At 37.9% G+C, this 5,588-nt stretch overlaps 1 long non-coding RNA gene across 2 annotated transcripts; it reads right to left on the minus strand.

Moving 5' to 3' along the window:
* Window positions 1-302: 302 nt before the first annotated feature.
* Window positions 303-3,389, minus strand: LOC111651121 (uncharacterized). 2 transcript variants are annotated; one of them, XR_015436908.1, is made up of 4 exons: window positions 3,302-3,389; window positions 2,671-2,749; window positions 1,328-1,557; window positions 303-863 (listed from the first exon to the last, which is right to left on the minus strand). It is a non-coding gene; the product is annotated as an uncharacterized LOC111651121 (long non-coding RNA). The 2 variants fall into 2 exon arrangements; XR_015436907.1 differs by having other exon boundaries at window positions 2,632-2,749.
* Between the last annotated feature and the right edge of the window lie 2,199 nt (window positions 3,390-5,588).

Below are 5,588 nucleotides of genomic sequence, written 5' to 3' on the forward strand. Positions count from 1 at the left end.
GATTTATCCAAAAATCTCCTATAAGGTAAACAGTGTTTGTTATTTGAGGCAAATACTTGATTTTTTAGATGTTTATGATATTTTCAATGCAGTGTTTGATTTTGCAGCAGAAATGTGGCACTTTGCATTTTGTGTGTAGAGTTTTGAATAAAATGCGACTTCATTTAGAAAATGTGTGAAAGCAGTTGTAAAACACTGAGACGTGGCCTGAGCTCATGAAAAGAATTAGCTTCAACAAAGACACTACACAGATAAACTACTGGAGCAGAACACATCACACCACCAAGAAACAGGAGACATCATAACTATTGAAAAAATTTATTCTAGAATTTTTTTTTCAGCATTTATTCAATCAATTAGTATTAATGAAACCCCTCAAATGATCCAATGATGATGGGTAGAAGCTTTATGCTTTCATTAATAATGGGCAACGTCCTGACACTCCAGGGTTATAAAATTATAAAATATTATAATTATTAAAATTATAATCAAAGAAATTTATCAATTAAATGATGACTTTGGGTTACTCGTTGATGTTGTTAACATTCACAAATAGATGCCGAAGCAGCTCCCGAAGCCTCTCACAGATTATATAAAATAGGTTACGAGGTCTTCTGTCGCCAGCTTCTTCACGTACTGAAATACATCTTATCAAATGATCAATTAATTCATAATAAGTGTAATTGTTGTTCCAGAGTAAACAAACGACTCTCCTCCATGACACAGTGAATTCTAGTCCGTTGATATTTATCTGAGGTTCAAACTCATCGTTCAGCCTCACATGTTGAACAAACGTCCAAAAGGCAGCCATGGCGTAGTAAAATGATGTAACAAGCGCTGGTAGCAGGGTTGTACAGCAGAACCTGTGAAATGAGTGGAGACAGATTCTCAGAGAGCCACAGAGACAGAGTTGCAGGCAGTGTTGTGTTGTGTAATTGTAATGGACGCTGTAGCAGAGGAATAACATCGTGGAAGAGACAAAAAGACAGTATAAAATACTCTAAATATGTTTAGACCTACAAATGAACTTTCTTCTGTTGATTCTTGCTTTGTTTTTTTCTTAATTTTGCCATTAAAATAGGCCGTCACTTCTCAAAATAACCTCATGACTTTAATGCTTTGTCTAGACCCACATTACATAAATCAATTTTGTCCTGTATTGTTAAATGTTAGAATATCAAATTTAATCAACAGACTGTTACGTGGGGTGGAATTGCGATCTCTACGTCCAACCCTCCTCCTTTACCCGGGCTTGGGACCGGCAAAGTGACCCAGAAGAGCGTCCACACGCTCCAGGTATATCATCTTAGTGATATTTATTACTTACATGATTATGTGTTCCTGGTTGATGTTGTTGACAGCATTCACAAATAGACGCTGAAGCAGCTCCAAGATTATACACTGAAGGGTACGAGGTCTTCTGTCCCCAGCTTCTTCACGTACCGAAATACATATGATTAAATGAGGAAGTACCTCATAATAATTGTAACTGTTGATCCAGAATAAACCAACGACGATCATCCATGACACAGTCACTCCTCGTCTGTTGATATTTATCTGTAGGGGAGAGTGGGGTAATTAGTGCCGAGGGGCAAGTAGTGCCACCCCTGTTATCTAGAAAACCATAGAAGAAGTTGGTCATGTGACCACATATTTTTAAAGAGGCATCTATTTCACTCATCCTGCAAAGAAGGGAGACACATGGCTTGAGAGGTAAGCACATTTAAGTTCAAAAAACTATTTTTTGCCGTCCAAAGTAAATTTTCTATGATCATGGTTTTTTGATTGCTGTGTTTGAACAATTATAGATAACGTTGAAAACAGTTCACACATGTTTTAGTGCTTTAGTAAACTACACCATGAGTCTATACAGTTAGCATGATGCAAGCTCAAAACAGCTAGGGGATCCATCTTTTTCTAAATGGTGGGCTTGGGGTAATTTGTGCCAAAGGGCCTGGGGTAAGTTGTGCCAGTGGCACACTTATGATTATTTACTATATATTACTCAAAGAGCAGTAAAAGAGGTGCAACAGGGGAAGACGATACGTCAGGTTGGAGATCTGCAGGATGACCATAAAAAGATATATGGATAAGAAAAAAATAGGAGAAGTAACAAAGCCAGGCTATGAGAGAACAGCTGTGGCCAAACGAGTCTCTCATGGAGAAAGAGCTAGCTCAACATATTATGACACTAGCAGCAATGTTTCATGGCATAGGTGTCATGAAATGCCGTGAACTACAACTGCCAGAAGGGAGCAGATTTTTTATTTTGTTCTGAGCGTGTTGCTCTGAGTCGAGGTGTGTCAGGCCTTGTTTGTTAAATAAACATTAAATAAGTAATTTTGTATTGAATTTGTCTTGCTTTTATATAGCATTATTGTTTGTGAGATTAAAATGATCTGTTTTACTTCAATTATCAATGGCTAAATTTACCCCGCACCGGGGGCAAGTTGTGCCACAAGACCACTTTGTTTTCTAAAGCTATATTTCTCAAACAGTTTGTTTAGGATGCAAAGTGATTGTTCCCAGGGATGCACAACATCCTAAACTATATGTACATGTTTTAGTTGGAGGCATTACTGTAATCCCCTCGCTTTAAAGGTACTTTAAGTAAAACATGGCACTACTTACCCCACTATCCCCTATCTCTAACTGATCGTTCAGCCTCACCTGTTGAAGAAACATCCCACGTGCCATGGTACAGAAAAATGATGTAACAAGCGCTGGTAGCTGGGTTGTACAGTCGAACCTGTGAAATGGGTGGAGACAGATTCTCAGAGAGCCACAGAGACAGAGTTGCAGGCAGTGTTGCCAACTCCTCAGTAAGGAAGGTAGCTATTGGCCGTCCTAAAAGCCGCCAGAAGTTTCTAAATGACGTCATCACCTAACTTTGTGCCATGTGCGTGTAATTGTAATGGACGCTGTAGGAGAGGTATAACATCGTGGGAGAGACAAAAAGAGAGAATAAAACTCCCTAAATATGTTTAGACCTACAAATTAACTTTCTTCTGTTGATTCTTGCTTTGTTTTTTTCTTAATTTTGCCATTAAAATAGGCCGTCACTTCTCAAAATAACCTCATGACTTTAATGCTTTGTCTAGACCCACATTACATAAATCAATTTTGTCCTGTATTGTTAAATGTTAGAATATCAAATTTAATCAACAGACTGTTACGTGGGGTGGAATTGCGAGCTCTACGTCCAACCCTCCTCCTTTACCCGGGCTTGGGACCGGCAAAGTGACCCAGAAGAGCGTCCCCACGCTCCAGGTATATCATCTTAGTGATATTTATTACTTACATGATTATGTGTTCCTGGTTGATGTTGTTGACAGCATTCCCAAATAGACACTGAAGCAGCTCCAACATTATATAAAGAATTGTACGAGTTCTTAAAATACATGTGAATAAATGAGGAAGTAACTGATAGTTCAGCCCAACACTTTGAAGAAAGGCATCCATGGTGTAAAATGATGCAACAAGCTCTGGTAGCTGGGTTTTATAGTAGCACCTGTGAAATGGGTGGAGCCAGAGAGAGAGAGAGCGGCAGGCAGTGCTATCGGCCGTCCTAAAAGTCGCGAGAACTTTCTAAATGACGTCATCGCCTAATTTTCCATGTGCGTGTAATTGTAATGGACGCTGTAGGAGAGGTATAACATCGTGGGAGAGACAAAAAGAGAGTATAAAACTCCCTGAATATGTTTAGACCTACAAATGAACTTTCTTCTGTTGATTCTTGGCTGGTTTGTTTTTTTCAGACCACCCTGTGCTGGTGGAACAAGCTCTGGTAGCTGGGTTTTACAGTAGGACCTGTGACCTGTGGAGACAGTTTCTCAGAGAGACAGAGAGCTGCAGGAGTGATGAGTCTCAACTGTAACCTGATATTTGATATTTAATTAAAGAAACCTGTGATCGCCAGTTTGATTTGTTTGAACACCTGCTGTTGAACCGGTTCTTCATGTGGTCTACCTGTCATTTGTTTCTCTGAACTCTTCACATGAAGTCACAGCCACTTCTCATGTTCTTCCCTCCACCTGTGTCTGTGTGTGTGTGTGTGTGTGTGTGTGTGTGTGTGTGAGTGCAGTGACGTATGACTGTAAAATGTTGGACACTGGACAGTTTGTCTCAACACAGAGGACATGACTGTCAGTGTTTCTGAGGATCTGAAGATTTAATGACACCGACCTTCAGACTGAATCTGCTTTATTCTTGACTGAAATGCTAGGATGAGATACATTCATGTGACACATATCTACAATAAACATACACACATAAATGCATCCTATATATTTGTATGAGCTAGATATACTGTTTATATACTGTTCCAATTTCCAACAGGTTTCATAAACAATTTGTACAGATACTTAAATATAAAATAAAAATGTATATTTCATCTAAAGAAATTCAATATATGTACATAAAGTTATAGTTTTTATAACAGCACACACCAATCATCCCCAGCAACAATATACACCATCTACCATTACTCCAGTATATTTGTTCCATTACATGTATCTGATATATTAATATACTTCCTGTCTCTATAAAATTATTGCAGTGTAATTTGCAGGCGATAATTTTAAATATGACCAAACAGCCTGAAGCTAATTTCAAGTTTCAAAGTGTTGAACTGTTGAAACTTCACATCTGACCTTCACCCTCCTGCAGTGAATGACTCCCAGCATAAACACACGGCCAATTACCTTCCTATGGAGTCAGTATTCGTTGGTAATAAATGTTCTGTGATGTTATATGATGCAGTGAAGAGTAAGAGCATTGAGGGTTTCATCTCAATGTAGGTTCTGGGTTCAAGTTCTGATTTTACATCCACATAGAACACGGAGAGAGAATCACCATTTACCTTTAGAGGTCATGTGTTATCCTGAGTTTATGTCACAAGTGCAACTTCAAAAATCTGCAAAGATCAGCCTCCATTAAACTTCCTTTGTAGCAGCTTCTCTGTAAAAACCCTCTGCTGTGATTCATATTTAACATGTATTCACACATTAAACTGGGTCTGAAGCTCGTCTCCTCTCACTTCCTGGTTGATAAACCTGGATCAGGCCTTGAGCCCCGCCCACCACCTGCTGGCTCCAGGTGGACAGGTGAAAGAGCAGAGAGTATAGTTAACCAGGTTGAACACTTGATCTTCATCAGAGGATCTTTAAACTGAAATTCGATTCGATTATACGTCTCTTTATATAGACAAGAGTAATGAAAATAGTCAATTACCAGATTTATTTCATTTCATTTCCACATTTTCATTTCAACAAATATACAATGGACTAACAGTTAATTTATCAGTTACGTTTCAGCTGACTGCTAAAGCACATTAAATCAACATTTTTCCTTTATTTCCTCTTTTGTTTTTTTAAATATAATTTTCCCTTTTTATATATTTATATTAGTTAAATTAATTAGTTACATTAATATTCATAAGTATTGAATGTGGTATGTTTTATATATATTTTTTATCCATTGTTTGTGTATCTTTGACGTCTCTGATGTTCCTGCCATGGAAAAGGGAAACATCATATATTTCTATATTTGTTGTTTTATCCAAATAAGTTTATTCAAAAAGAAAAAAA

This window comes from Seriola lalandi, unplaced genomic scaffold, assembly GCF_002814215.2.
Source record: "Seriola lalandi dorsalis isolate HSWRI2012SDOR001 ecotype SW California unplaced genomic scaffold, Sedor1 jcf7180002053436, whole genome shotgun sequence".
Classification (NCBI taxonomy): domain Eukaryota; kingdom Metazoa; phylum Chordata; class Actinopteri; order Carangiformes; family Carangidae; genus Seriola; species Seriola lalandi.